Here is a 20,007-nt window from a genome sequence, read left to right on the forward strand (position 1 = left end):
AGAGGATACAACCCAGCTCCGAGACTTGCTCTCCTCTGTCAGCTTCCTCATCAAGGATGATGTCCTGACTATGGTAGGTAGGATTTATCATACAAACAAAAAGGTATACACTTTGAGATGGAGAAGTCAGGCCATACATGAGCAAGCAACCAAACTGTAAATATGCGATCTCACATTCTCATGGCACTTAGCTCAAGAAGGATCGCTTGACATTCCCAGCAAAGGGTGTCGGTCCTCCGAAAGGCTGCACGGTGCACACAGATGGGGGAAGAAACAGAAGAATGGCTGGGTGCCCTGCAGTGGGAGAGGCAGGCTTACCCAGATGCCAGAACTCAGTCGGGACTTCACCATCCTGCTCAGATGCAAAAGTTTCTCTTAAGCCTGAGGCTGGATAGATGGCTCAGTGGTTAAGAGCACTGCTGCTTTTTCAGAGGACCTGGGTTCGATTCTCAACACCCACAGGGCAGCTCACAACTAGCTATAACTTCAGTCCCGGGGGACACAGCCCCATTGGGCAATGCCATCTTAATGATACGCAGGCAGAGCAAAGTCACCCATACACATAAAATGGGAATAAGTGGGAAAGATTTTTTTATTTTACCTTAAGCTTTAAAAATGGCGACCTTACATATTTTAGACGTTATTTCTCTTTAGTCCTCACACACTTATCATTTATAAATACTTGGTCTGTGTCTCAAACAAATGAGAACAGAAGTGAATTCCTTTTTTTTCATTGTCTCACTTAGTGAACATGCATCCGGTGCAAAATATATTTCAATATCTAGTTAGTCAGTAGAAGGGAAAGCCAGGGAAAGCCCGAGCCGTCTCTTCAGTCAGACAAGTCAGCAGAAAGACTGCTGGAAGTGGGAGAAATTCTCACTCGGGTGTTTGAAGTATATGTGTTTCAGTTTAATGGGAAATGGTAAAATCTACTGAATATAATAGATAACGCAGAGAATTATGACTTTTCTCCAATCCATATATAGACAAATAAAAGGATGTGGTACAAAACGGCTCTGGGGGAGACAAGCACCTCCGCTACTAGGAATTCCTGAGGCTATTTTAGCTTTCCAAGAGATGCTGTGTGGCATCATCCATGTCATGGCGAACAACATGTCAGTGGTGAGCGGTAGGGTATGAGCAGAGGGCAAGTCAGGGTGAGGTCCACATAGGTCCACCACAGAAAGGAGCGGCCTCCTCGCAGCCTGAGACAGTGCTTTCAGCTGCCCTGGGACAATGGCTGCCCTGGGGAGCTCGACCGACAGACAGAGTTTAAACATGTCCTACCATTGGGCACAGCACGGTTTCCGCCAGGCCATTATGACTGTCGCTGTCCTCACCCTCAACTTTGTCACGCTCGCCGCCATTCCCCACTTAGTGGGGTGCTCGCCAGCACCCTCGAGTCTCCAGCGCCCCACTTAGTGTTCATTCTGCGCAAACCAGCACCCTCGAGTCTCCAGCGCCCCACTTAGACCACGGATTCTGAGCAGAAGGGAAAGGGTGCGCGCTTTCGGAGACCGCTCTGGGATGCTGTGCTCTACAGCAGGAGAACCCAGGCTGCCCTGACCTCCTCACAGCCTCTTCCAGAATTGTTAGCAGCAGGAAAGTGAGGTGGGGTTGTTATACAAACAAGGAGGCTGACAAGAGTGTGCGTAAGAAGACAGTGAGTCACCGCTGACTGAATGAACACGACAAAGAAGTGACCTTCCCACGGGAAGGGGAATTGTCTTACAACAGGTGAACACAGAGCTGTTTTTCAAAGCATCCAGATTGGCAGGAAACACGTTCTTTTTTTTTTTTTTAAAAAAAAAGCAAGGATGTGTTAAGGTGGACCACATAAAAACAATAGTCAGCAATAGCCCCATGTAGTCCTAAGCTTTACAAATGCATTTTTAAATTAAAGACACTCAGACTAGGAACTGACTTACAATGTCTCTATCTGCCAAGGAAACCGACTTTCTGGTTTATTTAGCTTTTGCATTTAAAAATAAACTTCCTACAGTACAACATAACGCCAACCTATCCAGTAGTTTTGGGTATTACTTTTGCCACCTTGACAACTGCCCACCATTTACCCACACAGGGCTGCCTCTCTCTTTCACACCCAGCCCTCACTCAGTGAACACCTTGTCCCCTCCTTGTTAAGTGTCCTGTCAGATGATGTGTGCAAAATAAGTGGCAGTCCACCAGGACACTCAGGTCCATGGACAGCAAGATGCAAATAACGAAGAAAACCAGGGAGCGTGCCTCAAGAAGCTTAGAAGTGGTTCTTCAGTGGAGCCTGGGAATGAGCTGGACTCTTCAGGGAGGAACACGGGGCCAGGCCTTGCAGAGGAGGAAGAGGATATTTGCAGAGCTACAGTGGCATCAACAAGCTTTGCTTGTCAGGCAGAGTTCAACAAGAGACAAACATATGCATGCAGGCACATGTATGTTTGCATGTGTATATATGCACACTCTTATATGTATATAGCATAGATGTACATAAACATATATATATATATATATATATACATCAACACCTACCAAGTACATAGACACTAGTACATTTGAACACATACATATAGAGAAACTTACTACATATACATGTACACACATATATGCACACACACATAAACATACACATATACCTGTATGTTTAATGTAAATCTATATATAAAATTATATGGACTTGCATACATGTATACACTGTAGACAGAAATGTGTGTGTGCCTATGTTCACACACAGAAATACACACATGTAATCATGTATACATAGTTATACACATAGGTGTGTATACATGTACATGCAGACATACACATACACGTGTGTGTCTTGCATACATGACTGCACACATACATATGTGGTTATTGCTGTGAATATACATGTATATTTTTAAAGTGTTGATGCGAGAACATGGATTTATGAAATCTTGAAGGCTAATGGCACTGAGAGGAGCCTGTGACCGGGCATGTTAGTGTTTGTGTTAGAGCCTCATCCCATAGGAAACTTGGCAGGCAGGTTTAAAAAGAGAAAGGATGTGGAGAGAGGATGCAAGAGCACATGGGGACCCAGGCATGAGCTGTGGGCCACGAGGACATGCTGAAACCATGTCTGTTCCAAGTTGGATGTGTGTGTACTCCTTGATGCACATGTGCACATACAAGAACACAAACATGCATATGAGCCCAGAGACTGGAAGCACCTGGGAAGATGGAGCAGCTGCCGCGCAACTGATCCTGAAGTCCGGCAAGAGGGCCCCTCTGAGCAGCGCTCCCTCCACAGGACTGCCATCCATCCTGAAGGCCGCTTCTAGGAAGTAGCTGAGCCTGAGCAGTGGATACTCTCAAAGTCACTGCTGCGGATACACAAAATCCAACTGGGTCAATGTACTGGTAGCTGGTCCTGGGACAGCTGGCATGGACAGCCCAGGAAGAACTTACTAGCATATTTGTGCTGATGGAGAATTCTGGGAATTCTGGGAGCCTTGGGCACCAAGGGACATAGTGGGAAAACTCTGTGTGACCGTGTGGAGGAGTGACAGGAAGGCAGAGGGCCAGCAAGGAGAGGCCTGCAAGACCAATGCTATGATCAAGTGGGAAACTCAAAGGGCTGGGTGAAGGCTACTGTTTGCAGGTTCATGCGTCCTCACACAACCAGGGACGCTGAGTATGGTCAACAAACAAGAAAGAATGAGACTGGTAGCCAGTACCTCGCTGATGGTCTGGTGAAAACCACTTGTGTTCTGTCTGCCTCTGTTCCTCATGGTTTCAAACGGGAAACTACAAGGTCACAGAATATGTCAGAGGAAAGGATCCTGTACCATGTCTAGAAAATTCCTTTATCCAACAATCCCCACCCCTGCCTCAGCAGAGTCCAGGCCAAACTCGTCCATCCCACGTCTTCCTTTGCTCTTTCCTTCCTACAAGCCTGAGCACTCAGTCCTTTGCTCAAGTTCCCCAGGCTAGACCTAGTCAGCCGAGAATTGCCTTGCTGGCACAGAGGGCAAGCCAACATGAGAAAAGCCAAGGCAGCGGTAGAAAGAGTGACTGTATCCAATACTATGCCCCCACGCTGCCATAGCTGAGACCCAGTGGGATCCTAAAATGACTTCTGGACCACAGATCGATTTTGACTCACTGTGCATGCATTTATTCTCATTGCAAATAGATGTTGAGCTATATTTTATCATCTATTAAAATCATATTTAATGAGTCCTAATTCTCTGAGTATGTCAAAGGACACAAGTCACTAAGATTGCCAACAAACAAACAAGCAGAAAGCAAATTTTGGAAGCATAAGTTATTAGGATGAAACCATTCCTGGGAACTTAGCCCAGCTGCTGGAGCTACTCTGGAGTTTACAATTGGGGGGGGGGCAGTTGGAAAGCTCTACGGCTTTCTATGCACTGAATACCTTATGTGGCTGACAGTAATAGACACGGGCCTTTGGGGAGGGCCAGTGCAGAAACACTGCACTGGGTGAGTATTTTCTTCCCATCGAATGCTGTGCTGAATAAGGCAATGTACTAGGGAAGCCATGCACAGCTACACAAAGCTCCCAGACAGGCCCAGTTTGCCTTCCTGTGGCTGTGACAAAACACTGGCGGGGCCGGGGGGTGGGGAGGAAGTGGGGAAGGAATGATTTTTTTGGTTTTTTTTGGTTTTTTTTTTTTTTTTGCCTTACCTTATCCAATCACAGTCCATCATTGATGGAAACAGAGCAGACACACAAGCAGAAGTGAGACAGGACGGGGAGGAGAGCAGCTTAGATGTTTCCTTCCTGCTGGGTTGTCCAGCAACATCTCTCATACACCCCAGACCCATCTGTATTAAGATAACATCATCCACAGTAGCTTGGGTCATTCTACGTCAGTTAACAATTTAAAAAAAAAAAATGCCCCAGAGACACACCCACCATCAGCGACCTTGGATGGAGGCAATTGCTCGGCTGAGTTTCTCCACCCCCCTGTAGCTGTGGCTTGTGCCACAGAAACGAGCCAGTACACATACCTCCTTGAATTCTCATTCATGTATTTCGCAATAGAGTGGATTTTGGTGTTTACAAAAATGAGTAGAACCACAGATAAAACTGTCCAGCCTTGCAACCAAGCAGGCTGCCTACAAAGGCACGGGGGTGCGGGTGTTCACGGGGGCCTCATCCGGGCTCTGCTTGTAAAGCTCCTTTCAATAATGGCCGACCCTCCCAGGCCTCAACTTTCCACTGGAAATGCACATGCACAGCACCTTCTTCCTGGGACTGTTGTGGCCCCACCTTCCCGCAGGTCTAAGCGGTGCTAGCCTGATGCTACCTAACCAATGCTACCTCTCTCCCGTGCAGGAAGATTTGTCTGTAACAGCAACATCACTGGAGAGGAGTTAGTTAGGCTAGCTGTTGTCACAGCTAAGAAATAGAGGATATCCCCGGGATGGCCTGGGGTTTATGAAGGGGTCTGACATCAGAGAAGCTGCCTCCTTCAAAAGTCATGCATGATTTTCCACTTCCTATTATCTGACATTACCTGCACATCCCAAGATATTTGGCAATGTCCAAGCAGAATTTTCTCATAAATGATCCCATTCTTCCTTCACTGAAGCCATCGTGGTTCCTTTCCTACTGTCTCTCATCTTTCACACATTCTAGTCCTTGTTCTGGACATATCCTAAGCTCTGAACACCGCTGGAATCTGGAAAGGTGAGCCAAAGGTTCAGACAGTCCTGCAAAGCTTTTCCATCAGAAGTCAAGTCCACCCTAGCCCTGGCTGGGGAAGATGCCATTCCTGAGAATACAGTGTTTTCTGTCAGCTCACGGTAAGAATGACAGCCTCACATGGCAATGTCTCAGCCCGGGTCCTCTTTTGCTCTCTGGTCCCAAAGAATGTCTATTCCCGGGCTAGTGAAAGGAGGGAAGCTCTCAGCAGCTGACCTCCAGGAGAACTCAAAGGGGATACAGTGCTTCAAAGTCAAAGGATGTAAGAGGAACCAGGGTATGAGTGTGAAGAAGTCAACATGGGACAGGGAAGTAGAAGACACGCCTCAAGAGACTGAAGAGCGCCCTCCAAAATTCACTTCCACCTACGAACGGGGCAGGGGTGCAAGTTGATTTGAAAATCCGATCTTGCAAATATCATTAAACTAAAATGAAATCATGCTGATCTGAAAGGGGGCCTGGGGAAAGAAACAGAAGGAAAGCTGCAACTGAACAAGAAGCAAAGACCTCCACACTCAAATTTTGAGCATCGTCTCTCAAAGCTGAACTTGACCATTTCCAAAAAAATCAAGGATTTTCATGGGGTCAGCATTAATTCTGTTTCAAGACATTTCTAATTTGTAGAATATGTTTTTACTTTATTGATGGGGCATATTTTAAGATAATGACGTGCTGTATTTTTCTCTTACACTATCTATTTGAAGAAAATATTATGGAGCAGATGAAGAACTCGATATGAAAAGAAAAATGCTCCCTTGTAAATCACCCAGTTCCCGGAAAATAAATCTCCACTTTTAACTTCTCCTCTATGTATAAGCCTTATCCCACGGCTACACTTTCTCTAAAGCAATCTTGATAGGCAGGTAAGGAATGGGAGAAAAAAGTTATTTTGATTCCTCTGTCTTCCTGATGATTCATGGTTCTTCGTAAACTGGAATGTTGAGAGTCAAATAGATTGTATCAGAAAGAACAAAGCAGTTAAGGAAGCAGGCGATAGAAAGATTCTGGCAAAGCCATTCTGAGGCACGGTTCATAATGGGAACTGCAAACAGGGTGCTTCTCAGAAACATTTCTTTCCTAACACAGAAGAAATAAGAAAGCCCACTTTGAGCAGCCTGAGTGGCAAGATATAATGCCCCATCGTGACTATGAAGATCTCAGTGTCATGCAGGAATGGTGGGACGGAAGGGAAGCAGGTCAGGCGGGTTTTTTGTTTGTTTGTTTATGTGCTTGCTTTCTTGCTCAAAGAGGGCGCAGTTAGAGAGTTATCCATCAATCTACCCAAGAGACTTCCAATGTCCACCAGTGTGGAAGTCCCTGCCCTCCTGCCTACCAGAAGTAAGATGAGGTCAACCAGAGGCATTGAGCTCCAACTTTGTTTGGAAAAGATGCTCTATAGAGTCTGCTTTGATCTCTGATCTCTCTCCATTCCTTAATACAGGGCTCCCTGGTGACCCTCTCTCCTTCCCAAAGCATCTCTCAAGTTGTGTGTTCCTGACACAGTGCACTTGCACTGATGGACCTTTCTGACTGACTCTGGGTAGGAGAAGCCTCCTGGAGCAGCATTTTCTCTATCTCACGAGGCCCAGGCTGGGGAGAGCGTGAGTGTCTTGGGTTTGGAAGATCACACCTGGCCGCCATCCAGTTCATCTATTTGAGGGCTGGACCAGAGAACAGTGCATCCATGGTGCTCTCAAGTACAATCTTCTCTCAGCCTCTGTTCCCCTTGCTCCACTACTTTGGTCAGAATGCCAACGACAACACCAGGAAAGGTAGTAACCATCCTCTCCTGCCTAATTGGAAATTGGCTGGTGGTTCCTCTTGCGTCTTCATCTGCTAGCAATAAGTTTCATCCCTGACTGAACCAGCATGATCCAAGACAGGTGGTACAGAATGGAGCTCATTTGCGAAGACCTTTTATGGCAGGATGCGTTGACAGACAGTCTTAGAGCTGTGAGATTCAGAGGGGCTGGGATAAACTACAACCAACAGCGCCATTAAGATAAAGGTGTCACTTAATATAGAAGGAAAGGAAACGGTGTGAAAATGTGTAGTGGTTTGAGAATGGAATTCACAAGCCTGCCAGCACCACATAGTCATTTTAGGCACGAGCGCTGACACTGTAAACACGCGTGCACATTAGTAAGAGAACACAACTGGAAGAGAAAACCAGGCCAAGAGACAGATTCCAACCTCAGCCTTGTGCGAGCTTACTCTTTGACTTTGCAATCTGTGTGTGCACATGTGTGTGCACGAATGCCTGTAGGTATGCATGCATAGGTGTGCCCAGGCTGGGAAGGTTAGACACCAATGGCAGGTGTCTTCCTCAATCACTTCCCACCTTGTTTTTGAGACCAGGTCTTTCACTGACTCAGAGTCCACTGATGACTGTGCTAGACTGGCTGACCAGCGAGCCCCATGGGTCCTGCTGGCTGTGCCTCCCGGCACTGGGACTGCAGGTGCACAGGGCCACACACCAGTTTGCACATGGGTGCTGGAGATCCAAACTTAAGTTCTCAGGCTGGTAGAGTAAGCACATTGTCCACCAAACCATCTTCCCAGGCCATGACCGTAATTTGGAAGAACACCATGGGCTTCTTCACACTTGAGAGACTGATGATGCAATTAATATTCAATTAGATCGTTTCTGAGCTAATTGAAAGCCCAGTGAGCTCCTGCTGAGGAGCACTAAAGAGTTTCTAGAAGGTGGTGTTCTCAGGCAGGTGTGGTGGCTCCTGTTTGTCATCATGGGACCAGGGAAACCGAGGCAGGAGGATTATTGTGAGTTTACAGCCAGCATGAGCTACAGGATGAGTTTGTATCAAAAAAAGGAAGTGACAGTCTCTTTTTAGAAGGGCAGAGTCAAGGTCTGGAGATGTAGCCTAATGGGGTAGAGAGAACTCCACTAATATGTACCAGGCCCTTGGTTCATCTCAGAGAGAGAGAGAGAGAGAGAGAGAGAGAGAGAGAGAGAGAGAGAGAGAGAGAGAGAGAGACTTGCCAGGCATGGTGGGGTATGCCTGTGATCCCTGCTCTCAGGAGGCAGAAGCAGAAAGATCAATAAAAATCTGAAGCCAGCTTGGTCTACACAGAGAAAGAGCCGAATTCCAGGACAGCCAAAACTACACAGTGAGAGAGTCTAAAACACAAACAAACAAGAGCACCCTCAAGAACAAGAGGTATTGTCTCCTGTAACAACAGACCGGACAGTGAGGGGAGCATCTGCATCTACAAGGATGGACTTTGGAGGTTGAGGGATGCTATTTGTTCCAATTTAATGTTGCCGCACAGAGGAAAACATAAAGTATGCTGTTTGTTGCCTTCCCAAAATAAAGTTTAAAAAAATAATTCATGATTCTCATTAACAAGTTCAAACACATCTTATTGCGTGAACTTATCTTACTATGCTATTTCATCGAAGGAATAAGAAAATATTGCCAATTTACTGCAATAAGGTAATTACTGTAATAAGATAAATGTTAACTTTTTAATGAAAACCACTGCACTTGAGTAATTACCCTTCTGAGGACTGCTCCATATATGATTTCTTTGCAATTATTAAGATTAATTCACTTTTTTTTTAAGTAGGAAGAGACCAAAATACCAAGCCAAACGATCATCTTTATAAGCACATTCTCAAATGTCCTAGAACTTCAGAAGAGAGAGACAGGAATGGATTGAAGTCTTGTTTCCAAATCCAGCCTATTAAGCCCTAAGCTGTCAGGCTCCGAGATCCAGTTGAACACAAATAAATGCAACAACGGCTCAGGAAAATTAGATGGGACTAAAAACAGGCATTGTCCACTGACCACCAGCTACCCCACAGTCCAAAGTGAAGACTTAATTAGAACCTTGCTCGTTCACAGATTCAGCAGTGTTCTATAAATAACTTGTCCCACGTAGATGTGACAGCGCCGTACCTTCGGCATTCCCGTGGCTCCCGAACGCCTCCAGAATGCTATTTCCAGTGGGCACAGTTACACCAGCTATTGTTAGAGGGCATCTGCCTAAGAAAACAGCAAACCCGGCAAAGTCAAAGAGCCAGTGTTCTGTTTCCCAGAGTTCACGTTCATGTTTGATTTTATTTGGGGGGTTTTCTGAGCCTGCCATTCCATCTTTGGGTACCCTGAGAGAGCTTATCTAGCGTGGGCCTCCATTCCTTCCTGGTTTCCAGGCATCGCTTCTATTTCTACCCAGCAGAGGAACCCAGGAGGGAACTCTCCGCACTAATTCTTTAGCCCGGGCAAGGATTCCGAAGAGCAACATGGTACCCTGTGGGAGTAAAGTCCTTTCGGATTTGCTGTGGGTCTAACAGACTCTGGAAAGCACAGCACCTATTACCAATAATCCTTGAAGAGGCTCTGGTCCTCGGACTTCTCTTCAGTGTTAGAGTGACGCGGGCAGGTATGAGAGAAGAGGATTCGTGGGCCTCCTCAGTGTCTCTGTCTCTCAGCTCTCACGTTTCTTGTGGTTGTACCTTTCAAAGTGTCCTCGCGTTTAAAAAGGGCAAGAAGAGGAATCCATCCCTCAACTGCGGGACCTGTTTCACATGTTGTCTTTGCCTTGGAACAAAGCGGTCCAAACGGCATGCTAATTCCTTGGCCTCATTCAGATAGAAGCCAGGTTTACAGAGCCTCCGTTAGACTTCAGCCACATCCTACTTTTTGAGATCGTGACACATCTTGCCATTTACAAAGTATACACCCAAGTATGACACAATTGAATTCCAAAACAGCACCCCCAAAATGCATTTTTAAACTAAGTTTAGGATTTCATGGTAACCACATTCGCATGGAACACCGGGGGTGAATAGACCATACATGGGCACTCAGGGTGTAGGAAGAGTCTGGAAGGCATCTTGGGGTTGGCACTCAGAGTCATTCCTGGTGTGCAGTGAAGGGGAATAGGTGAAATGGGGCAGAAGATGCTGGATCAAGATGGCTCCACTTCACATTAGAACAAAGCAGTGGGTCTTGCTGTGCCTCAGTTTCCTCGGGAGTCACATGAAGTCACATGCTAACTTTCAAACAGGGCAGGACATTATTATTATTATTATTATTATTATTATTATTATTCATTTGTGGTGATATTTTGTTTGTACTCTAACAAATAAAACTTGTCTGAAGATCAGAGTGCAGGACTAGTCACACTAGTCAGCCATAGAGGCCAGGCAGTGGCGGCGCACACCTTTAATCCCAGGACTCTGGAGACAGAGGCAGGTGGAGCTCTGGGAGCTCAAGGCCCCCTGGGCTACCTGAATTCGAATCAGTCTTAAAGAGAAACAGAACCAAGCAGTGGTGGCTCACACCTTCAATCCCAGCACTAGGGAGTTGGAAACGGGAAGTGATATGGCTGGGTAGAGAGAGGAATATAAGGCGGAAGAAGACAGGAGCTCAGAACTCAGTCTGAGCATTCATGGTGACAGGATCTTGCCCCCTTTGTTCTGAGGATTCAGTAGAAGTAAAAGGTCTCTCTAATGACTGCTCCTTTACTTCTCTAATCTTCTAGCATTTACCCCGATATCTGACTCCAGGTTTTCATTGTTAAGACTGATTAGAATTATCACAATTTATTACTATTATTATTACTATTGTTATTATTATTATTGTATTGTTATAATTTACATGAACTCAAAATACAAGATTGATAGCACATGTGGCAGTCTGGTAGGCTAAAAATATTCTTAAAAGATCTCAAACCCCTTAACAATGATGCATGGAGGAAGTGCTGCTGAAAAGGTTGGTGGCACAGGTGATCTGAAGATGGTTCCTGGCCTTGCTCACTGAGTCCTGCTCCATGTGACTGAAGAAAACAAGGGGAAGAGGGAACTGACAAACACCGTCAACTTTGAAGATAGAGGATATGTACAGTCATATCAAACTGAAGAATACCCAATTGCTTCCAAAGACAGAGGAGACCAGATTGAAAAAAAAATGCCAGTGATCCCCAGGGGCAGTGAGTACTCAGTAGAATTCAGCAGAAATAGCATCGAGTGACATTCAAGCCTCAACCCCAAGACTTCCAGTGCGTCTACTTCCAGACATCTTCTCTCAGGGTGTATGGAAGCTACGCAGACCTAGGGAAGCCACGGTGAAGCCTTGCCTGCCTGTTCTGCCAGGACCTTGGCTTTTGCCCACTTCTCAGGAGTGCCAAGTCAAGCCCAAGAACATGGAGGAGTGTTAATCCACAGCTATGCTGGATTTTTATCGGGGCAACTTTAATGAAGGATTCACCCCTCTATGCTGTGAATATATTTCATTGTCATTGGTTAATAAAGAAGTTGCTTCAGCCAATGGCTTAGCATAGTAAAGACAAGCAGGAAATTCAAACAGAGATTCAGAGAAAGAGTAGGCAGAGTCAGGAAGACGCCATATAGCTGTTGAAGGACAAAGACACCCAGAACTTCTACTGATAAGCCACAGCCTCGTGGTGATAAACAGATTAATAGAAAAGAGTTAATTTAAGATGTAAGAGATAGTTAGGAATATGCCTAAGACATTGGCCAAACAGTGTTGTAATTAATATAGTTTCTGTGTAATTATTCGATCCGGGTGTCCGGGAAATGAGTGAGCAATCTCTGTTTACATAATGGCACCAACGTGGGGCAATGTTCATTTACACAAAGTCTAAGAAAGCTTAAAAAAGGCACTTCTAGACCCACAAAAACGAAAGTCAATTGGAGCTTCTTGCTAGCTGCATTTCTCCTTGCTAGCGGCAAGCTCTGTTTGCCGGCAGCGAGCAGAAGTGTGGCTCCTTTAAGAGAAGGCTTCCTGACTCAGTATTAGCAGCAAAAATTGCATGGCTTCTTTAAGAGTTGGCTTTCTGGTTCATTCTGGCAGCGTGAATAGCTCTGGGTCTTTTGGGAGGCCCTGAACTTAAGTGTGGCTTGTGAGCAGAGTGCTACTAGCTGCTTAATGGTGACGTAGACACACTGCGTCCCTGGAGCTGGGGCAGTGAGCATGGAAAGCAGAGGAGGTGAACGCACCTCCACCATGTTGGACAGGGCAGAGCCAACAGGCAGGGTCACGAATTTGGTCCTAGCCATGCCCATTTAGCATTAAAAAAAGATGTTCCTGGCCAGAAAATGATTACAGATATTCAATAAAGACAGTCAGACAAAAAAAATAAACCTCTGAATAGGTCACAGTGTGTTTAAAAAATTTATGTAGGCTTGGGAGAGAGATTGTATAGACAAGAGTACAGACAGTCATAGAGTAAAGGAGTGGAGATAATAAAGTAAGTATTAAAAAGTAATAGAGTTAAAAATAAACCATGTAAATATAAAATATACACAGAGAGTCTAGATTATGTATAGTATTGTGGTTTCTTTGACGTTTTTGACTGCAGAGAGACATTTGATTCTGGGGGCTGCTAAGCTAAACCAGCATATACATTTTAAAGTTGTCTTGACTTCAAAATTTGAGTCTAAGGATATGTTGCTTTGAAAAAAAAAAAGAGGTTCTAGTTTTGTTTTCACAGAAAATGAGAACCTGTGGATTTCTTCCAGGCTAATGTGGTTTGATAGAACAAGATCTCCCTACCAGAAAGGTCTCCATGAACCCTAAAAATACTTCACCCAACAAACAACAGGAAGCAGTTTGAAGAAAACCACACTTGCAATTCACTTCTTGTATATTTAGGCAATATTATAAATAAATTAGATATATTGTAACTGTAATTGTTGCTTGATAACTTTTTTGTTATATGTAATTTTACTATGTTTAAGTTAAAACTTTCCTTTTTATTTAGACAGAAAAGGGGAGATGATATAGGATTCCCCTCTGTATGCTATGAATACGTTTTATTGTCATTGGCTAATAAAGAAGCTGCTTCAGCCAATGGCTTAGCAGAGTAAAACCAGGCAGGAAATCTGAACAGAGATATAGAAGAATAGGCAGAGTCAGAGAAACACCATATAGCTGCCAAAGGAGAAAGGCACCCAGAATCTTTACCTGTCAGCCACAGCCTCGTGGTGATACACAGATTAATAGAAATGGGTTAATTTAATATGTAAGAGCTAGTTAGGAATATGGCTAAGACATTGGTCAAGCAGTGTTGTTATCAGTACAGTTTCTGTGTGATTATTTTCGGCCTGGGAGGCTGGGAAACAAACAGCAGTCTCCAGTTACATGACTTGTCACTTGTCAATACTGACACAGAAAGCTGAAGTCTTGTGGCAAAGCATATGAAACCCTAGAAAATTCTGACCACAGAGTTCTAGATTAACTACAGGAAATCACCCTGGTGACCTTAAAAGACTTTATTCTTTTTCGTTTTTCTAAGAATCCCATTTGCTAAATCTAATTATTTCAGCATTGATTTTAGAAATAATAAGTGGTAATTTTTTCCATCAAATGGTCAAAACCCAATTTCATCTATCACTGGGAGACACTGAAGCGTCTCTTTCTCTCTCACCCAACTTTATTGCGCTAATTTTCTGAGGAGCTGAACAGCACTACATGCAAAGTACCTATTGGGAAATAATTCTGTACGTGATGTCAGAGTCGGTTAGCCCTCATATGCTCAGACAGGTCGCACGGGTCAATTATTGGTCTTTTCTGAGAACTCTCTCTTCATGTGCTGCTGGAAGTGCCACCAGAGATTTACTGTTGTCATATCGAGCCAATAACCAGGGCTGGAGGAGCTCTGTCTTTTAGAAGGGACATTAGAGTCAAGCCATGGGCACTGGAGCTATGTGTGTTGGGGGCGGGTGAGCCATCTCATGGCGCTTCTGAGTGATCCTAATGTCCTGGATAAATTCCAATCACACTAATGGCCTTGCTCATGCCTTTGTTGGAAGCAATTAGGGAAGCTCCAATTTTCTTCTGTTTCCTTCTCTTCTAGATAATCTTCTCAGAGTCTATGTAGATGATCCCTAGGTTGTTGCCCAGTGACCAGCAGCTGCCTAGTACTGAGGTCCACAAACTTCACTACACAGAGACACACCACAAGTATGGCATTCTCCAAAGACCAAGAGGCAGCAATACAAACATCATCCTGGCGTTTACATAGCTCAAGAATAACATAGTCATACAATTTTGTTCATGAAATGCAGAACATAGCAAGAATAATGGAGTACAATGTTGTTGATCAACTACTATTGAAAAAATATAATTTTTTTAAAATTTAGTTATTCATTGGTAATTTCATACAGGCATATGTTGTATTCTGATCATATTCAAGCTCCTTGCCCTCTCTTATTCACATTTACCTAGCTCTGAATCCCCTTCTTCACTCCAGTGTCTCTCTCTCTCCTACTCTTCTGTCTTTGCTTTGAACCACCGAGTTTAATTCACATAGTATGAACACAGGTGTAGGGTTACTCACAGAAGTATGAGCAACTTACAAAATTTAATTCTTTTAAAGCAGCATAATCCAATTTCTTCAAAAACCAGTGCTTCCCTTTGTTGAATTCACCAACATTCATCTGCAGATGAATTCTAAGCTTGGAGGTTGTACAGTTATGGTTCCCCAGATCTAGTATCCCCTGCCTGTAGTGAACCCTGACTCTGCCTGTACCCAGGTGAGAAACAGACTTCCTCCCACATCTGAATGGATCAAGAAGTCACAGATATCTCAGGTATGGAGGTCAATATGGTTGGGAGGCAGAGTTGGCTCCTGAGAGCAAACACATGCTAATGAGGTCGGGAATATCTGGAAAGTAAATACAGCAATGTTTCAGGAGGTGATCCGTGTGTGTATCTGTGCATTGAGAGGGACAGTCTACCCTTTGTGTGAGGGGACTCCAACCTAACAACCAACAAGAAGACAGAGCATAGCCTAATATATTGTCTCTGCTTCTAAACTTAGGACATGCATTAGTCCATTTTCTTACCACTGTGACAAAACACAGGGCATAATGTAAAGAGAGAGAGGTTTGCATAGTTTCCTTGAGCTCTCAGTATCAGACTACTCAGTCTATAGACCTTGGTTCTGCTTATTTGAGGCCCATAGGGAGACACCATAACATGGGGACAAGAGCGTGTGGAGGAAGAAGCTACTAACCTCACAGTAGACAGGAAGGGAAGAGGAAGAAAACCTGGGAGTCTAGGACAAGGGACAGTCACCTCCTCCTTCCATCTAGCCCCTACTTTTCTCAATTTCACCACCTACTTCATGAGAATCTGTTCAAATTCAGATCCCTCCATGGATGAAGCTGCTGATAAGGTCAGCGCTCTGGGTGACCTCCCAACCCTGGGAACACTAGGAGGACACACACAAATGTGAGCTTTACTAGTCTTGTAGAAGCTTCTCAGTTTAATCAAGGTGCACAAAGCAGAAGAGCCTTTGCATGTGTGCATCTACCCTTGCCTCTGATCGTCAGAAACCCCATGTCCTCGGGGATCTCAACACCAGGACCGGAACCACCCTCTCCCAAATTGCTCCCTGAACTTTTAGATGGAAAGGTATACTGTTATATTCCTGGTTCTGAGTTCTTCAACTTCTCTAGGTCTCCGGCTCATGGGGTAGCCTGTCATAGGCCTTCTTGGCACTCATGTACATTCCTTGATGACTTACTTCCTATGATCTCTTGCCTACCTATCATCTGTGTATACACCATTCATCCATCATGTATCAATCTACCATCTATCTACAAAATATTTATCATTTATCTATTTATCTATCATCTATCTATATCTATCATCTATCTATCATCTATCTTTCAACTTTCCGACTAGTCTACCTATTATCCCACATCTATCATTCTATTTACCTCTCTGTTTGTCTTATCTCTCTATCATCTATTTCCACCCTTCTAATGTATCTACCTAATTTTCATTTATTACATATTTAACCTATCAATCCATGTATTCAACTCTATATCTGCCTGTCTTATCTATCTATCTATCTATCTATCTATCTATCTATCTATCTATCTGTGTATGTATTAGTTATGTTTCTGTTATTGTGGTAATTCCCCATGACTAAGGCCACCTATGGAAGGAAGTAAGCCCTTCCAGAGTTCCACACAGTTCCGAGAGATGAGTCTATTGTCATCACCACAGGGAAGCATGACAGCAGGCAGGCATGATGAACAGGGCAGCAAACTGAGAACTCACATCTTCAATGGCAAGCAAGAAGCCTACAGGGAAGCTCAAAATAGCTTTTAAAGTCTCAAAGCCCACGTCCTACTGTGACACTTTTTCCAACAAAGTGCTGCCTCCTAGCGCTCCTTTAACAGAACCATCACCAGGGGACCAACTAATCAAATGTTAGTGCCCATGGGGACATTCTCCTTCAAGCCACCACTCCATCTATCATCCACCTATTTATTCATCTATCTTTCTATCCACCTGTCTATCTCTCTATCTTCTATATATCTTCTTTCACCCCTCACACTGATTCTGTAGTTCTGGAGAACTCTAACAAACATATACCACTTTTGCACCTAGGTTTTCACAGCTGTGTGCTGCTTCCTTCCAACAAGTCTTTTGGCTGTAGGGTACAGGGAATAGGAAAGGATGCTGCATTCCTCCAGGAGAGGGTGGTAAAGGCAGCTGCCAGCCATGCAGAGCGTGGCCTTGGCAATGGGGCTGACTGATCTTGGTCTCTTGCTTTCAGCATCCACCATTCTCCTTGCTATCTTTCTCACTCTTCAGTGGCTCTGCCAGATTCATCCCGAGTCTTTATACTTTGATAACCTTTCATCGGTTGAAAAGAAACAGACTTCTAAATATTAACAATATGCAAGTAACTCTCAAGGTTTGTTTTTCAGGGTTTGGCAGATGATCAAGAGGTTAAATGTACTTGATGATCTTACAGAGGACCTTGGTTCAGTTCTCAGCACCCACATGAGAACTCACAACCATCTGTAATTTAGATCCATGTGATCTGATGCCTTCTGGTCTCCATGGGCACCAGGAACTCATGTATTGCACAGACATGCATACATGCAAGTGAATACTCATGTAATAAAAATAAATACATCTCTAAAAATTATTTTTTATTGGAATGGATCACTGGAAATTTGTATTTTATGAATTGATGTTTCTGTCTACTTGAAATTAATTGATAGCTATAAATAGAATTACATTGTGTTTTGATTAACCCACTGTAACAAACTAACTTGTTTCAAACATAGGGCTGTCATGTTGTTTCCATGTATGAAAGAGGGGAAGCTTGGTCTGTGGAAATCACAATCCATTCTTTTATTGTTTTCAATTGTATGTGTGTGGATGTTTTACCTGCATGTATGTGTATGCACCACATAGATACACTGACCACAGAGGTCAGTAGAGAGAACCAACTCCTCTGGAACTGAACTGATAGGTGCCTGTCAGTTGCCCTGTGAGTGTGAGGAACTGAACCTGAGTCCTGCAAGAGCAGCAAGCGCTGTTAACCACTGTGCCCCTCTCCAGGTGCACAGCCCTCTCTTACTGTGAGTGGCCAGGAAAGTTTTCTCTGACAGGTCCAACGGCAACTCCATTTTCCCATATTCCAATAGTCAGAAGGGACAAACGACTAGCCGTGCTGTCTATTAGCGCACTAAAGAGCCTGCTGGCCTCCATACTCCTTGCTATCACAAGTGCCTGGTACGCATGCATTTCCAAGTTCGTGTGACATCCTGGCTCCTCTCGCCTGCTCCCTTACTCTAAATGCCCCGAGCTCATGGGAATCCCCACACTGACTGTCTTACACCTGCGATTTCAGCTGTGCTCACTCTTTGACTCCCACAGTTTGTCCCTCCTCTCTGTCGTCTCCATGCTCTCCTCTCTCTCTCTCTCTCTCTCTCTCTCTCTCTCTCCCTTTCTCTATGCCCCCCCCACTCTGCTCCTCCTTTTTCATGGCCAGGTCCAGTCAGCCATATTATTATATTAAGTCCACTTCTCTCTCTCTGCTCTCTCTGCTCTGGACTCTTTCAGATGCCTTTGGCTATTCTTTCTTTCATGTCTACAGTGAAAACCTTCTCCTTAACCATACCGTGGCATGTGCATGGCATCGGTTTATACAGTTTCTGCGATTCAGTTGTATGCATTTTTCTTGTATCATCTGGCCTGTGTTCTTGCAGTGTTTCAGCTCTGTGACTCATGAAGTATGAACAGGGTGGCGCTCACAGATTGTATCTCCCTCCTGAGCCAAGAAACTAAAAAGTGTTTGCCAAGGGGACCAGAGAGAAAGTACAAGCTTAATCGTATGACTAAAAAGCATGGTACCACCCATCTGTAATATACAATCGGATTAATTTGACATCAGTGATAAACAGTTTGCATGTGTAGAGTCCGTGTGCATTCCATAGTTTATACCACACAGTCACTTAATGTAAAATATTTTCCATCAGCTCAATGGGTTTTCAAATATTGCCACGCTGTGGTGTGATAACCAAATGAACTCTAATCTTGGGGATCGATCAAATCACCAGATGAAGAACCCAAATTTGCACAGCGTCCCAACACAGACTGGAGACAACCAGTGCTACCACACCGGGGTTGATGACGATAGAAAACCTAGAGCTTCAGTATGTGTGCTTGAAAGCCAGAGGCCATGAAAGCTGGGTTCCATGGGTCCTTGTGTTTCGTGGCACCTGGGAGTGCACCAGGAGTAGCCCACCCTCCCTGTGCCTGCAGGCAGGTGGCTATAGGGGCTGGCTCCTGGGGCTTGCCTGAAGGAATTTGTTGGAAGCAGGTGCAAAGGAGAGCCACTTTCTCCGGATCAGAAAGGAACCTTCAGGAATCAGGCAGACAGAGGAACTGTGAGGATAGCACTTAGCCAGTCAGACTAGCATTACTCTGAGCAGATTTCAGTCACTTACTGGAAACAGTCATTTCTATTCCCAACTGTGCACCACAATGAGAAGCAAACAAAACAAACTGTTGGCACCTGAACTGGCTTACAAATGGTTTCTAAACTCTCATTTTTAGATTTGAATTCCCTAAGTAAAGGATTAGTTTGGTTAAGAGATATTAAACTGGTTGGTTTTTTTTTTTGAAGTTTTAAATTAGATTTAGAATTAAGTAAAATTAATTTGAAGTTTAATTTTAAAGAAGACTCATCTGTGTGTGTATGAGTGTGTGTATGTGTGTAGCTCTATGTCTTAACAAACATCCAGTGTTACAAATGACCACAACCAAATCAGGACTCTGGCAATAAGATCCAGACAAGCAGGTTGTGGATACATATCCTTGCATTATTAGCACTCAGGAGGCAGGAGAATTGATATGATACTAAAATCATCTCAGGTTACACAGCGAGTTTGGGGCCAGACAATGAGAATCTACCTTCAAAGCAAGAATAAAAACAAAGAAATAAAAAGGAAGATATTATAGAAAGTTTCCACGTCCTGCCCCCACTTGGTTAGTGATAACTCTCTCCAACCCACC

The sequence above is a fragment of the Myodes glareolus genome, chromosome 13 (assembly GCF_982192425.1).
Source record: "Myodes glareolus chromosome 13, mMyoGla1.1, whole genome shotgun sequence".
Lineage (NCBI taxonomy): Eukaryota > Metazoa > Chordata > Mammalia > Rodentia > Cricetidae > Myodes > Myodes glareolus.